This window comes from Sphaeramia orbicularis, chromosome 21 (genome assembly GCF_902148855.1).
Source record: "Sphaeramia orbicularis chromosome 21, fSphaOr1.1, whole genome shotgun sequence".
In the NCBI taxonomy this organism is placed as follows: Eukaryota; Metazoa; Chordata; class Actinopteri; order Kurtiformes; family Apogonidae; genus Sphaeramia; species Sphaeramia orbicularis.
This window is the reverse complement of record NC_043977.1, coordinates 57,630,217-57,652,113: the sequence shown is the minus strand read 5'-3', so window position 1 is coordinate 57,652,113 and position 21,897 is coordinate 57,630,217. Positions and strand designations below refer to the sequence as shown.

The following is a 21,897-nucleotide window of genomic DNA, read 5'->3' as shown; positions in this document are numbered from 1 at the left end:
TCTGTTCAGTTGTTTTCATTTCATTGACTCCAAATGTGTTGGAACACGTTCATCTCTCAGACCAGTTGGTTCAGAATCAGTTTGATCCCAGATCAGTGGACTGGATGTTGTTCACTTCTCCTCCATTCCCGTGTCTGTGTTTGTTCATTCCATCTCTGCTCAGTGCATTTGTCCGTAGACACTCAGCGTCCATGCACTTCAATGGGACTGAGTGGAACTGCTTTAAACTGACTCTAAACTGGACGATCATTGGATAAATGACACCATGTTGTCCCACCCCTGGATGCTCGGCGTCTCTGGGGGTGAATGGAGCCGTGGGCGGAGCTCGGCCGGGCCGGACGCTGAGCTTCCGCGTGCTGATTGGAGGATGGGTCCAAAGGCTGAATGTGGTTTGATTGACAGCTGTTTTCAGATCTGCTCCTTCACTGACACAGTTCAGTTTAATACCGTCACACATTCTGCTGTGGAATCACAGAAACCAAATGAACTGTTCATTTACTGACCTGGAAGAAAACCCAACCACTGGACTAACTGGGTTATATTTAACAGAATTTCAACATTTTCTTGAAATGAACGTTTTTCTTAAAACAGAACAGAGGGCTGAATTTATGTTTAAATAACTTGACTTTTTTTGATGTAAGCCGACAGTGAGCCCCCCCTGTCTGAAAGACCAGCTGCCAACACTGTGTGTGTGAACATATGTGAGGGTGGAAGGAACCAGTAAACTGTGGGGTCACTGTGGTCCTCTGTCCACTCCAGGTCAGTAGGAGTGTCCCATCACCTCCACAGTGGGGTGGTTTCTCCACAACCCCCCCCTCCATTATGCTGTGTATAAATAGCGCTCACATGGGGGGTCCAGTGGCTGTCTATTTATGACCACACTTCACCACCCAGAGTGATGCTCAGAAAGCAGCGGGGGTGTGTGTGTGTGTTTGTATGTGTGTGTGTGTGTGAGTGTGTGTGTGTGTGTGTGTGTGTGTGTGTGTGTGGGGGGGGGGGGGGGGGGGCGCTGAAGCGCTGCTGCTGTTCAACCTTCTCCTCCTGAACCCCCAGCTTCTGTCTGTTTGTGCCCCCCCCACTCCCCCCCCAGCTTCTCCTTCCGTCTCATTGATTTTGCCCCCCCCCCAGTGTAAATGACATCAGCTGGTGGGTTCCACACAGACTAAAGGCCTCACAGATGCACTGATCATAATTCTCTTCAATAGCTTCAACTTTAAGAGGTGCCATGTTCAGTTCCAGCCTGCGGCAGTGCTCACACCCCCACACTCTCGCTTTCTGTGATGATTTATGGGACGGGGCAGATTGTTTTTTAAGTTTACGACCCGGCTCGGTGACAGAGAACCGCTTACCAATCAAGTGAGTGGAAAGGAGGGAGTAAGGCAGTGGGCGAGCGAGTGAGCGAGTGACCAGTGGATGTTTGTGTTCACCAGCAGACTGGAACTAGTTTGACATGGAACTGGGAAACACTGGGCAAAGCACACTGGACCCACACACACCATTTCAGTCCACCGACATAATAAATATATACTTGACTTTTTCCTTGGGTATAATTTGTGAATTCTAGAATTCCCTTTAGCATGTGCCGGTCAGCTGGTCTGAGAGGAACGAGGCTCCCTGAACTCTGTAGGGTTTGTGTTTACAGCTGTCAGTCATGTGGTTCCACTGGTCTGCTCTGGAGTTCCACATCAGCATTTACATTTATACTTCTACTGACCTCCACAAACAGATGTTTTACTCCCCTGTTTTTTTAACCCATAAAGACCCTTTTTTTGTGGCAGGTCCCAAATTAATTTTGACAGTGTCTACTCCCACAGTACTGTGGCAACGACATATGGGTGTGTCTATTTCCACAGAACCAATCAGACGTTAGCATGTGCACTGTGACAATCAGCAGTAAGGACGTTTTGTTGCCACTGTTCCATGAAGGGACTCTTATTTTTGGGGGCATTTCACCCGTGGGCGGGGTTACGTCCTGTGTCACTGATGTGTTGTGTTTGATGCAGGTTCTTGTGTCGGTGCGGTGTCATAATCTGGTCATCCCCTAACCCTAACCCTAACCCTAACCCGTAGAACGTAACCCCGACCACAGTGAAATGCCCCATTAAACAGGAGTGCTGTTCCATGAACTCATCGTCCTCTTGTGTCCACACGACTGTGCTCATATTTGGAGTATACGTTATGTTTTTAGAACATCTGAAGCAACAACAAAACTAAAATCTACCCAAATTCCTTCCATCAATCTGTGTGAAATTTAATGATTTCAGATTGTTTCAGGTATGAGCACATTATTATATTTAAAGTGTTAATATGTTGCCAAACCTCATGGCTAACTACTTTTTGTTATGTTCTGACCATGTAGACGAGTTTAAAACCAAACACTACAGCATTATTCAAATCAAATGGTGAAACAGTTGTAAAAAATCAAAACAGAACTCTCATCAAATTTTGCGATGCAACATGAAAGTTATCTTTATTTTATCCCTTGGCCGAGGTAGCCTGCACCGTTTTTACCAGAGCCTTATAAAGAGAGTTACGACACGCTTTGATGTCGCCGCTCCAGTGATCACATGGTTCATGTCAGCCTGAATAGTTCCAAACAAAGGGCTCTCATGTTCTTCTATGGGACGGACAAACAGCAGCTATCATGGTAAAAAAATAAACCACACACAACCGTTGTGTCACTACTGTGTGTACTGTTGTGTGTTTTATACTTCTGAGTCGTGGGGTCGACCACTGAAAGGACCGACTTCATTACTGTGAAAACTGACATTTTAGAGGGAAAGGTTGGTGTTAGCTTGGGTAGGCTACTTATGTGAGTGATGCTAACTTTATAAGTTCATTCATTCTTCAGTTGTACTGTACCAGGAAGGAGAGACAATTTACCATTTTTCAGTTTTTCTGTTCTCAGACTGTGGTCCAATCAGAAAACAGTGTTTATCTGTGAACACTGTGTGTCTGCCAAGCTCTGAGCACACACAAGGCATTAACCACAGGATAGCATACAGGCTAACTTAGCATGTTAGCATTAGCACACACACAATAAGGCATTAACCACAGGATAGCATACAGGCTAACTTAGCATGTTAGCATTAGCACACACACAACAAGGCATTAACCACAGGATAGCATACAGGCTAACTTAGCATGTTAGCATTAGCACACACACAATAAGGCATTAACCACAGAATAGCATACAGGCTAACTTAGCATGTTAGCATTAGCACACACACAACAAGGCATTAACCACAGGATAGCATACAGGCTAACTTAGCATGTTAGCATTAGTACACACACAATAAGGCATTAACCACAGGATAGCATACAAGCTAACTTAGCATGTTAGCATTAGCACAGACACAATAAGGCATTAACCACAGGATAGCATACAGGCTAACTTAACATGTTAGCATTAGCACACACACACAATAAGGCATTAACCACAGGATAGCATACAGGCTAACTTATCATGTTAGCATTAGCACATATGCTAAACTCATTAAAAAATCAACATTAGCAAACTAAAAACTTAACAGAATTCTTCTCGGATGAGTTGAATATTACAAACGCCAAGGTACAGAAGTTTCTCCTATTTTAACTCATGAATAATAACTTTAATGAACTTTTATTGATCCGAGCTCAGCTGTCCTCCTAATGATCACATGACCTCAGCTGACAAACTGAAGCAAACACCACCAGGTTCAACAGAACAACTAAAATAAAACCCACCGATAATAACATTTGCACTAACGTTACCTTATCGTAAAAACTCTACAATTTGTGGTTCTAGTGGTTAAATTTCATCAGCTGGACCAGTCAAGCTAGCTAACTATAAGACTACAGCTGAAAATCCAACAGAACAGGTGTTGAAGATAGAAAAGTAAACAAACGCTAACACAGACCAAAGAAAAGGAAATTTACTACAGAAATGTCACTAATACAGGAAATACAGGGTGGGGAAGCCAAATGTACACTGAACATTTAGTTGTTTTTTCTCAGCAGACACTACGTCAGTTGTTTTGAACCCAAACATATACTGATGTCATAATCATACCTAACACTATTATCCATACCTTTTCACAAACTTTTGCCCATATGAGTAATCAGGAAAGCAAACGTCAAAGAGTGTGTGATTTGCTGAATGCACTCGTCACACCAAAGGAGATTTCAAAAATAGTTGGAGTGTCCATAAAGACTGTTTATAATGAAAAGAAGAGAATGACTATGAGCAAAACTATTACCAGAAAGTCTGGAAGATACTATTAAAGAAGAATGGGAGAAGTTGTCACCCCAATATTTGAGGAACACTTGCACAAGTTTCAGGAAGCGTGTGAAGGCAGTTATTGAGAAAGAAGGAGGACACATAGAATAAAAACATCTTCTATTATGGACATTTTCTTGTGGCAAATAAATTCTCATGACTTTCAATAAACTAATTGGTCATACACTGTCTTTCAATCCCTGCCTCAAAATATTGTACATTTTGCTTCCCCACCCTGTACACGGGACCATTTCAAAGATGACCATATCTTATTAACTTGTGCTGGAATTGCTAGATCAGCTGGAATAGAAACGAACGTGTTCTGATGGTGTTACACTCAGTGTTTGGAACTATCGGCCCATCCAGAACCTGGAGCTAGGTCCATATGTTGTCCGCCATTTTTTTTACAACAGGAGTCTATGGAAGTGTTGCGACTCCGTTTATATTGAAGACTCTGGTTTTTACCAAATAAATAAATACATAACTAAACTAGAAAAACACTCGGAGAGCACAGAGCTCCACTAAGGCAGATCAGCCCCACCCACCCCCACCCTGATCACCACCAAAATGTAATCATTTCTTCCTTGTGCCAGTATCAACATTTCCTGAAAATCTGTCCATTTTGGTTTTGCTCAAAACTTAATACTCTTTGGAATAACAGTTTTGCTTTGATTAGCACTGCTTTGGGTAAATCAGTGAAACCACGCCCCCTACTGGTCATTTTTGGAGTCTCCTCTCCTGCGCTGGGATCGTCCAAAGCCCACAGTGACTCCATAGCTTTTTGTTCACTATTGTCCCGTCGTATAACTGTCTTTAAGTGGAAGGAACCTCTGCCACCTGCTTTTGTGCAACGGGTGCATGATTTACTTTTCTTTTGAAAGTTGGAAAAGATTCAGTTTTCTGTCTGTGGACAAATTAATTTGTTTTTATCAACAATGGAATCCTTTTTTCTCTACTGTCAACAGTCCTGCTGTCTCCTGTGTCCTTTTGACGCAGACATGTGTTGTTAGTTTACATTATATGAACTCTGAATCAGCCCTGAGCAGTGGAAAGAGGAGTGGATTATATGTTTACCTCCTCCAGGAGGTACTGGGATCACTTTGTGTGTGTGTTTGTTTGTTTGTTTGTTTGTTTGTTTGTTTGTTTGTTTGTTTGTTTGTTTGTTCTCATCTTCAGTGTAAAACTCTTCCACCCATCTTTCCCAGATCTTCCCCACAGATAGGCCTAGGCCCTGGGACCAACCCAGTCCATTTTGGTCCCAGTAGGACAAAGTTCAAGGTCACAACATCTACAGTTTTCCATCTGTCATCACTGAGACATTTTACAAAATTCATCCAAAATTCCAAACGACTCTGATTCTCCTCCAGTTGGATCCACCTGTAGCTTAGAACAGTCTCTTGTATGTGGAACTAAATTGTCCACATCCACTGTGGAATGTGGACTCTGTGGACATTTACACTGAACACTGAAAATCCCATTTCCCACACATTTAAAATTAGAACTCAACTAATATTGATGTGAATTGAATCTAATTGGACAGACACATGACTGGGACCAGATTCAACTGTTTCTGTGTATGGAACAACCTGGAAACTGTTGGATTTAAACAGACAGAGTGGATCCACACATGCACAGCGTTCAGGGTGAAGGAGGAGGTTTGAGTTCTGAACACTGGTTTATCTTGTTGTTGTTGTTGTTGTTGTTGTTGTTGTTTTCTTCAGTTTTTTTTTGTCTTCTTTTGGGGTTTAATAGGGTTGTAGGTTTGTTGTATATTTTTTGTTATTTTTTTGTATATATTGTGTCTGTGTGGTTCCTTATGTATAAGTACATTTTTATTTAAATATTTAATTTAAAATAACAATAATAATAGTAAAAAGAAAATCCGTCTAACTTTTTGACTTATCTTGCTAACAGACAGACAGACAGACAGACCCTGATGAAAACATAACCTCTGCCGTTTCACTTGGCGGAGGTAATAAATAAATGAAGTTGCATCTTGTCCAATCCCATTTCGTTTGTGTTTGACGCTGAACAACAGCTCAACAGCGTGTGTGCTGCAGACAGCCTGACCTTTACTTCCTTTATAATCGTTTCCTCATTTGCACCCAAAGAGCATCTGTGACAGAACAAACCTTTAGGGAAAGAGGATGAACCCAACAGGGACGACTCAGGGGACGGCCATGTTTAATGTGAGCGTCTGTCAAGAACAAGTGCATGGAAAAAAATAATAAAATAAAAGATGAACTATGGGCGTGTTGTTGTTCAGTGCACATGTTTATAGTGGCCTGTGTTTATGAGATCTGAGCAGAGACGGACAGACGGACGCATGTGTGACTGTTTATGATGACACAGGACAAACTCAGCTGGAGGTCTGAAGACATGAAGACGTGCAGGTAGTGTTTGGCTGTGGGCCAAAAACAAAGCAATGTCACAACCACTCTGTAATATTAATAAGACCGTGCACACATTATCAACCTAGAACACAGGAACAGCAGGAATCTACATCTGAACATGTTCAAACCAAGAATCTAAATGAAAAAATGATCATTAACCCATAAAGACCCAAACATCCATCTGCTGATCTAAACTCTTTAATCCCTGTTGATCCACTAATTCTATTAATACATGCCAGTAACTGGTGTCAAATACAGTTCTTCATCTTTTCATGGTCATCAAATATGACCGTATTTGGATGTTCAGAGGCTCTGTAGTTACCGTGGAAACACCATTATCTTCTACAACATTGGTTCACCAGTAAAACCCATGGAGTTGGATCAATGACAGTGGATGGAAATGAAGAAGAACATGAAGAGAAAAAACCTACACAATAATAAATAATGTGGAAAAAGTAAGCACAAAACTGACGAAAATAAAGTCAAGAAGAATAAAACAAGAAACAAAATGAACAAACAGCCAAAGTAACAAATAAAAGGAAATTAACCGCAAATCAACACAATAATCAGTAACATTTACAAAATAAGCCACAAACTGAACAAAATTGAAGAAAAAATAATAATAAACCCATGCAGTTGGATCAGTGCCAGTGGATGGACACACTGGGTTTACGTTCAGATCGGACTGAAAAAGACACTTTGGCTTCGTTTTCTCTGTTTCCCTTTGAATTTACTCTGAGCTGTAATGAACATCTGCATGATCAATAAATTAAATATAGGAAAGTACATGATTTACACTGAAAAAATGCAAAGTATAGAGGGTATTATTATAATAAATGGTCATAAATCACTTAAGAAAGTTTAGATAGAGAGAATATTTCATTTGGGAACTGACATAGGCGGCAGCGCAAACCTCCGTTTCCCACAATGCACCGCGCGACAAAAAAATTCCTCAGATGCCCGAGTTCCCTCCCAGCTCTGAATGTAAACACACAGGTTTGTTTGTGGTGGATGGAACTAAGAAACTGTTCACCGTAATGCAAGAGATTCAGCTGAGGAATGACAGACAGACGAACACATCCATGATGCTGAGGATCGGACTGAGGATGGACAGATTAGATGAAAACTTCGTCACGAAAGTCTCCTGCACCTTTAAAGTTGTCTGATATCTTTCTCACACTTTCCCACTAACACTAATTATCTCTAGTCGCTTTTCCATTGACCCTCAAATTGCGTGACCGTAACTTACGCATAAAAATGTATCTAATGGGAAAATGACAATTTCACCAAAACTTTTGTTTTTCAATGAAAACTTTTTGTTCTTGCAAGAGTTGGTGTATCGCAAAAAACTGCAATGGAATGACCTTTTTGCACAACTATAGTGATGTAAACAAAAAAAAACAGATGTTGATGGACGTTAGAACAAGAGAAGAAGAAGAGTTTTTCCCAAACGTGTGTGTGTGTGTGTGTGTGTGTGTGTGTGAGTGTGTGTGTGTGTGTGTGAGTGTGTGAGTGTGTGTGTGTGTGTGAGTGTGTGTGTGTGAGTGTGTGTGTGTGAGTGTGTGTGTGTGTGTGTGTGTGTGTGTGAGTGTGTGTGTGTGAGTGTGTGTGTGTGGGTGTGTGTGAGTGTGTGTGTGTGTGTGTGTGTGTGTGTGTGTGTGTGTGTGGACACAGCAGGAAACCACATCAGTTTAGAATTTAGTCAGAGATAGATGAGGAACCAGCATTCTAGACTCAAAACAACAGAGAAATGTAAGTGTTTCCAGAACCTAGAGGGCGCTGTGAGACAAATATGAAAATATCTGTAAATCAACATGATATTTGTGTTGGTCGTCATGTTTGTGGAATGACTTCTCGTGACATAATAAATAAACAAATCATTGCATTTGTGATTTTGTGGTGTCAAAAAATCTGTTTTAATCAAAAAGATTCAATTTGTATTCAAAAGTATGTCACCTGTATTCATTTGAATGCCAGAAGTTATTCTTGGTGTAATGTGGAGGTTGTAACAGAGTAGTTGACTTTTTTTCTGGGAGACCCACAAAGAACGAACATGTGAATTTATGGAAAGTTACAAAATGAGGCGGGCACAAAGAACATGGGAGCTCATGGAAAGTTTCAGAAAATGTGGTGTATGAAAGAAGTACACCTGAGCGGAAATTTTGGACATTCTCAGAAATAATTTACATATTCTAGGAAAAAGTTACATATTAATATATGATAAACTAATACTGGGAATTAGTTGCATATGTGTATGTTTGGACCAATGCTGACAGACACCAAAAACACCTTATCCTATCAGAGACACACTGAAAAGGGGGGTTTCCAACGTGACTAGATTAATGTTCAAAATAAGATAAAAATGGGTGTGGCTTGTAGCTAAACCCAACCTACTTTAGACAAAGTAAAAGTGGACTCCCAGAGCCAAAAGTCTGTTGTTTCTGCAGATTTCAACTCAGTCTTTATTTAATGCATGAATTAACACTTTACGTGGTTTGAATTCTGCTCGGTCTCTGATTTGGACTGGACTGTGTGTGCATTTACTGGATGAAGCTCCGCTACATAGATTAGGGAGGACAGAGACATAAATCCAACACTACAGAGGACAGTGTGGAAGAGCGTCAAAGGGACCAAAGAGGTGTCCCACCGGCAGCAGGAAGTTTTACACGACAGTTTCATGACATTCTGCTCTTCTGTTTTTTTTCGACATTTAGTAAATATCGGTAGAGTTTTACACAGATGTCCAACGGAAAAGCGTCTCCTGTTGTTGTTATTATCGTCATTATTTGCTGTGCGTGCACATCTCCACCCAGCTGCTCTTATGCAGCTATTTTTAAAGCACTTCCTGCACATGGGCGCCGTCACTGTAGGCTCTTATAAGAATGCCTATGTAAGAATAAGATATTTATGAACCTGCTGATGTTCTGGCTCCAGCTCGTGCATTCGCATTCATGAGACGCTGCTCCGAGTTCAGCCACTAATGTAGACAATGTGGATTTGTACAGCCTGTCAGGACACTTTTATGTCCCATAATTCTGTGCGGTTCACTCAGACATGATAGGTGTTGTGGAGGGAACACATTTAGGAAGGACTGTAAAAGGCAGGATGGAAAAATATTGTATTAACTGAATTTTCTGCAAAACATCTACGAATGTCCAAAAATTACACTGTAAAAAAATCTGTAATTTTACAGATTTTTCACTGTTTATTTTACAGATTTTTCCTGTATTTTTAAGATATAGGAAAATATCAATGAAATGACTGTGATTAGATGACAATGACTAGACTGTGATTTTACATGTCAAATGTAAAATAACATAAAAAAAAATACTGTAACTGTTAATATCCATAAAATTTCCATTTTTTAAAAGAATTTTTTTTTTCCACAGAAAAATACAGTTAAAATAAATTTGCAAATGTATCATAATTTAACAAATATTTATTTTCTATTTATGAGATTAAACTGTTAATTTAAAGTTTAATACTGTAAAAAAATAAATAAATAAATAAAACAAGATAAAATTACTGACACTGAACGGTAACAGAAGTATTAATTCTGTCAGTTGAACCAGACTTGTTTGTTCATTGACAAATATCTTGTGTAATTACAGGAGGTTTCACAACAAAAATGTTGAATAAATGTATTTTTGTGAATGTATAACATGTATAAGCACTGATAAACTGTCCAAATACAGTTTTTATCAGTGGATTGGACAACTGAGTCTCATTGAAAATTATTTACATATATATTTACAGGGAATAGGATTGTTTTAATACATGTAAATATTCTTTATTAAACATTAAAAAGGCCAAAAATATGCAAAATCTCATGTAAAGTTAGGGCAAAAAAAATGTATTTGAATTATGGAAAATTACCGTATTTTTATGAGATGGTTATTTTCCGTTATTTCACAGTATTTTTCGGCACCCCAGCGTAAATACTGTTTTTGTACGTTGTTTTTTTTTTTTTTTTTTTTTTTTTTTTTACAGTGTATCTAAAAAAGAAAACCCTAATTTATGCCCGTTTCCATCCACTGCTGTGACTGTTATGGGAATAACATGAGCTGGTTCATCAGTATCATCAGACTCACTGATTCAAATGTTGTTCGGTTTAATGTTTGACCTGGTAACATCTGACCTGAGGAGCCGCCAAGGTAAAGCTTTTTAACGGCACCTCTGGTCTGGGTCGGCTAATTTCAGACTCTTTCACAGATTTTTAAAGCCTTGGTCTAACATTTGTCTCTGCAGCTCTTCACATATATATTGGTGTTTTGTTGCAGTTTTCCATCTAATAAAGCACAGGTGTCAAACATGCGGCCCAGGGGCCAAATCCGGCCCACCAAAGGCTCCAGTCTGGCCCCTGGGATGAATGTGTGAAATGCAAAAATTACACTGAAGTTATTAACAGTCAGTGGTTTCCAAATCCTTTTAATTCAGGTTCCACACACAGACACATACAGTCCGATTAGATTTCCAGTGGGTCAGAACCAGTCAAATATGATCAGAATAACCTGTAAATAATGACAACAGATGTTCTTTGTTTTTTTGGTCTAAAAAAAGGAAATAACATGAAAATGTTTACATTACCAAACTATACTTTTATAAAAAAAAATGTGAATAACCTGAACAAATATGACAAACAGAAATGTCTTAAGAAAAGTAAATGCAATTCTACCAATTCTGTCTGTTATAAATGTTTTGTGTGATTGTAACGCACATGTGTAAAGGATAAACTGAGGCAGAATATTGGTAAAACTGCATTTATTTTTCTTCAGACAATTCAAGTTGTTCATGTTATTCAGATTTTTAAGGAAACTTTGTCAATGTAAACCTGATCAGAATAGAATTTTACTTTTTTCACTGTTATTGTTTTACTGGTTCGGCCCACTGCAGATCCAACTGGGCTGAATGTGGAACTGAACTAACATGAGTCTGACCCCCCTGGAATAAGGCGTTCCTCTGTGTTTCCTCACCAATCTTTACGTGAACACCGTTATTTGCTCAGTCTATACACAGACCTAGACAGGGTTTTACATCTTAATGGATACGCTTTGAGTATGTGTTCATAGAAAAGCGCTATATAAATCAAATCCATTATTATTATTATTATTATTATTATTATTATTATTATTATTAACCCTGTAAAACCTGATCCATCAAAAAATTAGCTACAAAATTATAATTTTTTGGAAATCAAAATGTTTATTAGACTTTTTAACAATATCCAACCAAAACATTTTTCCATATCATTTTGTTTACAATATGTTTTTGTGCCACATTTGATACATTGGGCATTTTTATAAAGTATTTTATATACTTCTAGTATCAAATTTGATACACATGTATTTAACTCAATTTAACTGAATTATAAAGAATCAATTATCAAGTAACTACATTTTTACAGTTCACAAATTACTTTTTAAAAAAAAAGAATAACAATACAATCTTCTTCTTAACGTGACGTTTTAAAAAATTACCAAAGACCTTCCTGCAAAAAGTGTGTGGATGGTTTAGCGATAGCAGCCATATTGAAAAAGGAAAATAAAGCCGTTGGCTGCAGTGGGATGATAATCCACCAGGGGGCAGAAAACACATAATGGGTCACAGACAGCAGGTTTATGAGGAAAGTTTTGATCTAGTTGATAAGATAGAGGTCTCAGAACCTAGTGTAGCAATTATGATACAAAGGGTTTTAAAGGGTTAAAGACAATGGAATGGTAAATGTCCTGTGAGTAACTCCTGAGCTGCCTCCAGTTCCTGCAGTCAGTGGTGGTAGCTTCATGTAAATCCACATATTTTGCACCATGTGGAATGCTGACAGTCTGACAGGATGACCACATGCATGGAGCACATTCAGAGCCCCCCCCCCCCCCCCCCCCCCCCACTGTAAGCCAATGCACAGTGAGCAGCTGCTGCTTTGTGACTTGGCCCATTCGACTCATTCCGGATCTCATGCTGGCTCGGCTCGAGGGAAGAGAGTGGGCCAGAGTGGGCCAGGGGTAGGCCGGGCGGGAATGGTGCAGTGTGCATAAAGGCCGCTGACTCCGCCCCCCCACAGCTGATGCAGAGTGACGGAGGCCCAAAGGATTCTGGGTCAGTAATGGATGCAGATGAATATGATGGAAACCACCGACAGAACCATGAAACTGGGATGAAGAAGGATTTCTGCAGCCTCACCAAAACATTCTGGACTGTTGACATCCTTTTACCTCCACCAGGAGGTTCTGGGATCACTTTGCTTTGTGTGTTTGTGTGTTTGTTTGTTTGTGTGTTTCTTTGTTTGTTTGTTTTCATCTTTAGTGTAAAACTCTTCCACCCATCTTTCCCAGATCTTCCCCACAGATAGGCCTAGGCCCTGGGACCAACCCAGTCCATTTTGGTCCCAGTAGGACAAAGTTCAAGGTCACAACATCTACAGTTTTCCATCTGTCATCATTGAGACATTTTGCAAAATTCATCCAAAATTCCAAACGACTCTGATTCTCCTCCAGTTGGATCCACCTGTAGCTTAGAACAATCTGTTGTATGTGGAACTAAATTGTCCACATCCACTGTGGAATGTGGACTCTGTGGACATTTACACTGAACACTGAAAATCCCATTTCCCACACATTTAAAATTAGAACTCAACTAATATTGATGTGAATTGAATCTAATTGGACAGACACATGACTGGGACCAGATTCAACTGTTTCTGTGTATGGAACAACCTGGAAACTGTTGGATTTAAACAGACAGAGTGGATCCACACATGCACAGAGTTCAGGGGGAAGGAGGAGCTCTGAGTTCTGAACACTAGTTTATTCACATTTTTAACTGTTTTTTAAATGACAGTTACCTCAGCTACTTTTCAGTGAATTGTTAATATTTTATTTCATTACTCACCAGATTAACTCCAACAGAGGGGAAGCAGTTCTAGTGCAGTTAGGTCCTGTTCTTATTAGGGCTGGTAGAAAATATCAGTTCTGCAATACAGTATATCACGATATTTCATTTCACAATACTGTATCGATATTAAAAAGTACTGTATCAATATTTTTAGGTGTTTATTCAAATGCAGATATTATGGAGGTTCATTTTTGGGTTTTTTTGTTTTTCTTTATTGTTATATTTTATTTATTCTTTAACACTGTTTTATTAAATAATGTTTATTTGAATCCTCCTAAAAGCACTTTTTTCTGTCTGAGGCAGATGTTGGTTCCTTTTGTTTGGATTGAACTCAAATCCTGTTCTGATGTTAGTTGTGAACTAATAGAATCTGAACATTTGAACAGGATCTGAAACTGGAATGTCTGTAAAACAGAATTTCAGTTTGAACACAGTTTGAACATTAGGTGATAGAACATTAGATCCTGTTGGATCAAATACAAATGTGTTTAGGATTTGTGCAGATTTCGGCTGTAATTCAATTCTTCCAGGAAATAATCATTAAAAAAAAAAAAGAAACAAGTAAAAAATTGCCTTTTTAACAGTATCATGATATATTGTGATATCGTATCGTGATCCTAGTATTGTGAGTTGTTTCGTATCACCAGATTCTTGCCGATACACAGCACTAGTTCTTATCTCAATCAATCAATCAGTCAATCAAATTCTATTTATATAACACCAAATCATAACAAAACAATATCTCATGACACTTTATGTATAAAGCCTAATGTCCTTACTGCTGATTGGAACAGGACAAATGAGGACATCTGATTGGCTCTGAGGAAACAGACACGCCCATATTTGGTGTCTCAGTACTGTGGACGTAGACACTGGCTTATTTGTTTGTTTGTTTGTTTGTTTGTTTGTTTCTATTAATGTGAAATAATTGATCATCATTTTATTCTTGTAATTCAGAAATTAATATTTTGTACAAGCTGTAGGTGATCCTCTTTGATTTATAGGTGTGCATTTTACGCACAGTTGGTGACAGATGCTAGTATTTTAGAACATTTGACCTAGCACCAAAAATAAAAATGCAAATGAATCAATGTTGGAGTTAATCACTGACATATGCCAGGATGAAAAAATCAAATAATATGTGATCTACCTTTTATGTAGTATTTTGAAAAAAAAATTTTTTGTGTGTTTTTTGCATCAAAAAAATGATTTGTTTCCATTACAAACACGACATTTAAAGGGTTAAAAATGTGACAATTATTGAGTATTTGGTATTTTTATTTACGGCTCAAGTTGATGAAAAAGAAAAAAGTGTAAAAGAATTAAAAACAAAGTGTATGAAAATTTTTTTTGACACTATTCCCCAAGTGTGCGAAAAACGCACACTTGGTGTTCAGTAAGGGCCTTGGTGGACGGGATATCAGAGGGTTAAAGCCATTCCATTATACTTTTTTTTCTTCCTTTAAGGTTATGTACTCCGTCCTTCACACCATAAACACAAAGATATCCATATGCAGTTAACCCTCCAGTATCCGGATGCGCCTTTTAGGCACACTTTGCACTTTGTGTTAAAAAACTTCATATTATTTTTCACAATTTAAATAAGGTTAGAATTCAAAAGTTGTTCATTTTTGCATGATCTTTAAAATTCTGTCCACCAACTCAAATGTGCACATTGTAAACAAAAGAAAATGACCAGACTAGCATCTGTCTGCCAAGTGGTGCAGAAAACGGCACTGTTTCAAACATTTGATCTGTGTGATTAGGACTGACCTGGATTTACAAAAATAAAATCAAATTAGAGCAGAAAAATAAATCAATATATAATATTTAATAGTTTGACTTATAGGTGTGCATTTTACGCACACTTGGGACAGATGCTAGTATTTTAGAACATTTGACCTAGCACCAAAAATAATAATGTACATGAACTGATGTTGGAGTTAATCACTGACATATGCCAGGAGGAAAAAAATCAAATAATATGTGATCCACTTTTTATGGAGTATACTGAAAAAAATTAATTTTTTGTGTGTTTTTGCATCCAAAAAAAATGGTTTGTTTACATTACAAACACAGCATTTAAAGGGTTAAAAAATGGGACAATTGTTGAGTATTTGGTATTTTTATTTACGGCTCAAGTTGATGAAATAGAAAAAAGTGTAAAAAAAAAAAAAAAAAAACAAACTGTATGAAAATTTTTTTTGACATTATTCCCCAAGTGTGTGAAAAACACACACTTGGTGTTCAGTAAGGGCCTTGGAGGACGGGATACCAGAGGGTTAAAGCCATTCCATTATGTTTTTTTTCGTCCATTTAAGGTTCTGTACACCGTCCTTCACACCATAAACACAAAGATATCCAGATGCAATGAAATCAACTTAGTCCACAACAAAACCAAAAACAAACACACACATTTTTGTTATTAACAGTAGCACACAGAAGCACTCTGCTGCCTCCCATGACAAAAACTGAGCAGAACTAAAATATCTGTTCAAATGGATTAGATTTAACAGAAGATCCCTACTTTGGATAAAATGACCCTTTGACAAGTCAGACGTGTTGGAGAGTGTCTGACAGAAGGGATGAAAATATCTGACAGAAACAGAACACTCACAACTCCATCAAACTCTCCTTTTTCATTAGTACAGCTCTGTACTGTTCCACAGGCCTGAGTACAAATACATACAAACGGAGTTCCCTCAAATAAAAAACAGTCAGTTCCAAGTTGGATCTCTGATAACAGGCAGAGGTGAAGGCAGGTCCCCACAAGGTTCAAATAGTTTAGGATTGTTCATTCTGGTTTAGTTTTATTTAGTTCTGATGTTTTTTTCTCTAATTCAGTTCATTTTAATTCGTTTTTAGAGCAGGTTTGATAGTTTTTATTAGTTTTCATTGCTTTCTAATTGCTTAGTTGTAGTTTAGTTGTAGTTCAGTTGTAGTTCAGTTGTAGTTCAGTTGTAGTTCAGTTGTAGTTCAGTGGTCTCTTTTCTCTTCTTCTCTGTGGTCGTATTCAAATCCATCCCAGACAGGACTCTGCTGCTTTAGTCTCCATGTTTCCAGGTAGAGTGGGGACCAGAAGACGACTGGAAACCACAGTGAACCAAGTGACGGACCCTTAAATATCATATGGTGCCAGCACAGAAAATTGCTTAAGGGAAATAATCGATTCGTATTAGTCCGACGTTAATGAAAACGAAGGGAATTTTATCCAGAATTTGTATCCGTTTTAGTTAGTTTTGTAAACACACAATACAGCTTCAGTTAGTTATCGTTTTTTTTCTTTTAATTATAGTTTTATTTATTTCAGTTAACGAAAATGTTTTTACAATTCTAGTTTTCGTCATTTCATTATTTTTCGTTAACAGTAATAACCTCGGTTCCCCAAATACAGGACAAATACTGACGATGACCTGGTGTACAGTAGAAAACCAGTGTTCAGAACTCAAACCTCCTCCTTCACCTGAACTCTGTGCATGTGTGGATCCACTCTGTCTGTTTAAATCCAACAGTTTCCAGGTTGTTCCATACACAGAAACAGTTGAATCTGGTCCCAGTCATGTGTCTGTCCAATTAGATTCAATTCACATCAATATTAGTTGAGTTCTAATTTTAAATGTGTGGGAAATGGGATTTTCAATGTTCAGTGTAAATGTCCACAGAGTCCACATCCACTGTGGAATGTGGACAATTTAGTTCCACATACAAGAGACTGTTCTAAGCTACAGGTGGATCCAACTGGAGGAGAATCAGAGTCGTTTGGAATTTTGGATGAATTTTGCAAAATGTCTCAATGATGACAGATGGAAACTGTAGATGTTGTGACCTGCTGGACCTTGAACTTTGTCCTACTGGGACCAAAATGGACTGGGTTGGTCCCAGGGCCTAGGCCTATCTGTGGGGAAGATCTGGGAAAGATGGGTGGAAGAGTTTTACACTGAAGATGAACAAACAAACAAACAAACACACACACAAAGCAAAGCGATCCCAGTACCTCCTGGCGGAGGTAAACAAACCATCTGTCATATAAACCTGCTTCAAATACTTTGCAGAATTAGAGAAAAGGTGACAGGTCTGAACCTGGGGTCGGAGGGTGGGTATGAGATCAGTATGTGTTTGAGTTTATGGCTCAGACCTGATGGAGAGTATTATTCAGAACTAGATCTGAGGTTTTAGTTCCTACGTTCCCTGAAGGCAACATGAGCGGGGAAGGTCCCTAAGATTTTTGTCATGCTGTCACTCATGATTCCACGCCCCTCTCAGTCGAGGCCACGCCCTCCATGACACGTCAGGGCCACAAGTCGAACGAGCAAAAAAAAGTTCTAAAAGTGAAAAAATAAGATTGAAACCGTAAAAAATAAGATATGAATCTGAAAAGATAAAACATGCAACTAACAAAAAATAAAACCTCAAATATTAAAATATATATCAAAGTGAAAATTAAAATAAATTAATTTATTCAAAAGAATTACCAAAGTGAATCAAAATTATATTTAACCTGAAAAAAACTTTACATACACTAATTTTTCAATTGGAATACATTGTTGTATTTTTTCAAAATTCAAGATCAAAACTTAAATTTTCAGTTTCAAATTTTATATTTCCATATACAAAACTTATGGCCCTAAATCAGCTCCATAATCAGCTGACCGTTCAACTGTTGGCCTTTTCCTCCCTGCAAACTACTGTTCACGTCACCCTTAAAAACTAAATAAAATCAGCTGACTTCAACGAAACACAAAAAGCACATCAGGAGGAATATCTGAGCAGATGTTGACCGCTGTCCGTCAGGTCCATTTTTCAGACGTTATCGACTGCTTTTAAAAACTCTGGCAGTATTGATGTGTAAAGCACTTTAGCAGTTGGTCTCAAACACATGCATAAACCATCCCACTCCACTCTGCCCTTCCTGGGTAAGTACAGGATGTGCGGACGGAGAGGGAGGCTTTTTATTTATTTTTTTATTTTTTCCCCTCTCCTCCGTTGCCGGAATGCTATTATGGCCGTGGTAATATTGGACTTCTCCTGCTGCACAGATTGCTTGATTCAATCAAGCGAGTCAGTGCCTTGTAAGTTATTACACTTTGTGCCAATGTCATGTGTTCTGGAGCCAGTGGACGCTTCCTGTCAAAGTGGCCGACGGCGGAGCACGTGTGCCGCGGCACGTCAGCGTCTATAAATAGACCTAATGAACTCAGATAAACACTTTGACTAATCAATTAGAGCTGCTTTTTTTTTTTTTATCACAGATGAAATACAGCATGTGTCCTTGTACAACATGTGCTCCTGGTAGCATTAACTTCTACAGCCTGAGGGTATGAGGATGCAAAAGACAGCAGGAGCAGATGAAGAGATAGAAGTGGGGGGTGGGGGTGGGGGGGTGGAGAGGGAGGGGGAAGAAGAAACAAATCCAGTGACCTCAAGTGATATCATCTACAACTGTGTCAATTTTCTAAGAGGGACTGAAGAGCTGCAGGGGAAAAACTTTAAATATGCATAAAGGAGAGACGAAAGGAGCACAGACACAGCGCAGTATGAAGACAACAAGCTGAGAAAAAAACAAAAACAAACAAAAACAGGAGGGGGGGGGGGGGGGGGGTTCAAAGTACGATTCAAAGAGAGCAGGAAGTAGATGTGAACAGTGGAATCATCCTACCTGCTCAGAGGTGGTGTGGTGGGATGGAGAAGTGAGGAGAGTCAAAGGGGTCCTGGGGTGGTCCAGGGGGGTGGGGGTCCGAGTCCGGGCAGGGTGGGGGTCCGAGTCCGGGCTAGAGGGTGGTCCAGGAGGAAAGGAGGAAGGATGGAGTGACAAGGAGCAGGGAGACGGGGACGCTGAAGGGAAGAAGAAGAAGAACAAACGCTGCTGCTCGCCCTCCCTTCGCTCTCCCTCTCCCTCTCTCTCTCTCTCTTCCGCTAACACACACACACACACACACACACACACACAAACCCCAGAGTCACTCAGATAATCGGCAGAAAGACTCTTCAGATTTACACGCTCCGCCACAGGGGGAGGGTGAAGCCACACTGGCTCCTCCCACTCCTTCTGTAGGCAGCCAATGAGAGCGGCTCACACATGTCCAGGCGGCCAATGAGAGCGGAGGAAGCCGGCGCTTCACCCCAGCCAATAAGTGCAATAGCTCATATCCAGTTGGAATAATGACAGTATGGAAGGAGTCGTGAAAAAGCTTCCGTTTCTGAAGGACGGAGCAGCAGCCGCTGATCTGCAGCACAGGCAGTAGACCACCACACAAGACCTGCACCCAGACCAGACCTGCACCCACACCAGACCAGACCTGCACACACAAGACCTGCGCCCACACCAGACCTGCACCCAGACCAGACCAGACCTGCACACACAAGACCTGCACCCACACCAGACCTGCACCCACACCAGACCAGACCTGCACACACAAGACCTGCGCCCACACCAGACCTGCACACACAAGACCTGCGCCCACACCAGACCTGCACCCAGACCAGACCTGCACACACAAGACCTGCACCCACCAGACCTGCACACACAAGACCTGCACCCACACCAGACCTGCACACACAAGACCTGCACCCACACCAGACCTGCACACACAAGACCTGCACCCAGACCAGACCACACCAGACCTGCACACACAAGACCTGCACCCACACCAGACCTGCACACACAAGACCTGCACCCACACCAGACCTGCACACACAAGACCTGCACCCAGACCAGACCAGACCTGCAACACAAGACCTGCACCCACACCAGACCTGCACCCAGACCAGACTGCACACACAAGACCTGCACCCAGACCAGAGCACCAGACCAGACCTGCACCCAGACCAACCAGACCTGACCACCAGAACTCACCAGAACCAGAACAGAACAGACCAGGGCCGCATCACACTTGGATTTGCCTTTTTTTTTCTTCTTCTTTTTTTTTCCCCACAATATTTTTATTGGCATTTAAGTTTTAGATTAAAACGAACATGAATCAAAACTATATAAACACTCATACACACCCATTCACACCACGCAGACTTGCACCAAATGATATCTAAATAGATATAATAACATACAGATATTCTTATGAACATGTGCACATATATGTAAAAAAAAAATACAAATAATAATAATAATTAAAACTGTTAGCGGTGTTAAGGCCCTTGCCCTCCTGCTGCGACCACCGACAGTCAGAGGACACTATCGTGGGCTCGATCCGACATTCTGCGAGATACGCACAGTTTTCTACTTCTGAAAATGAACGCTTCATCACAGCCACGCCCAACATTTGATCAAAAATGTAAATGGTAACTTTTGATCACACATGTGTGGAGGTGATTTTCACCCAGTTTGGTCCAAACTGGATGTAAACCCTCGGAGGAGATGATGAAAGGATGAGGGGTGGGATTTTACAGGTACATGCTTCCACCCAATATGGCCGACTTCCTGTTGGGTTTAGGGCGGGCCATAATGTAATTTTTTACTTGTCCTACCATGGGCTATGTCTGGACCAACTTTCATGTTTGTACGTGGAAAAAAAATTGGGGAGGGCTCCCATCCACGTAATGACTTTTGAGGAGGCGCTGCTGAGTCATTTTGCAATATTTTTTCTTGGCAACTTCAAATAAATACATTTTTCGCCAGGCTTGAATTTTTGGTCAAATAAAATTGACTTTTTGTGAACGTTCAGGGGGTCAAATTTGCGTTCAAAGTGGCGACAGAATAATAATAACAGAACCATGCGATTTAATAGGCCCTCACCGGCTAGTGCCTGCGTGGCTCGGGCCTAAAAATATTAAAATACAGCAGTCATGATAAGAAAAAAAAAAAATTCAATAAAATTAAACAGTGATCATTTGTATGACATGTTCCTATTTTCCAGATACCATAATGTTCATATAAGGTTCCCATAATTGTGCAAATTCCTCCAGTTTCCTGTGGTCGTAGAAGTCAGTCTTTCCACTCTGATCCTTCTTTTATCCGTTGCTTCATAGAAGGAGTTTCCATGTTCTTCCAGTTCAAAGCCAGAACTCTCCTGTTATACATGTACCAGTCCACAGTCCAACACTTTAGTTTGTTTCTTAGTATGTGTGAAATCCTCAGGATAAATTCCCAGTATACAAACTTTAGAACCAAATGGAATCTTAATGTTAAAACACCTCAGACACACAGATGATAACCTCCTTCCAGAATCTGTGTCTCTGAACATTCCCACACACAGTGAATCAGAGTTCCTTTATTATCTGGACATTTAGTCCACGTATCAGGAATATGACTGGACATATGATGGAGTCTTTCAGGGGTTCTAGAAACCCTTGTTAACCCTTGATATTGTAGTAACTTAAGTTGTGTATTTATAGTTTGTTTTTGGG

At 39.8% G+C, this 21,897-nt stretch overlaps 1 long non-coding RNA gene across 1 annotated transcript in view; it reads left to right on the top strand.

The window, feature by feature from the left end:
• LOC115412719 (uncharacterized) overlaps window positions 1-19,402 on the top strand; it is a 56,136-nt gene extending 36,734 nt beyond the window's left edge. Inside the window, exon 3 of the long non-coding RNA XR_003934376.1 lies at window positions 19,146-19,402. This is a non-coding gene — a long non-coding RNA (uncharacterized LOC115412719). The remainder of the gene's footprint in view (window positions 1-19,145) is intronic.
• Window positions 19,403-21,897: the final 2,495 nt, after the last annotated feature.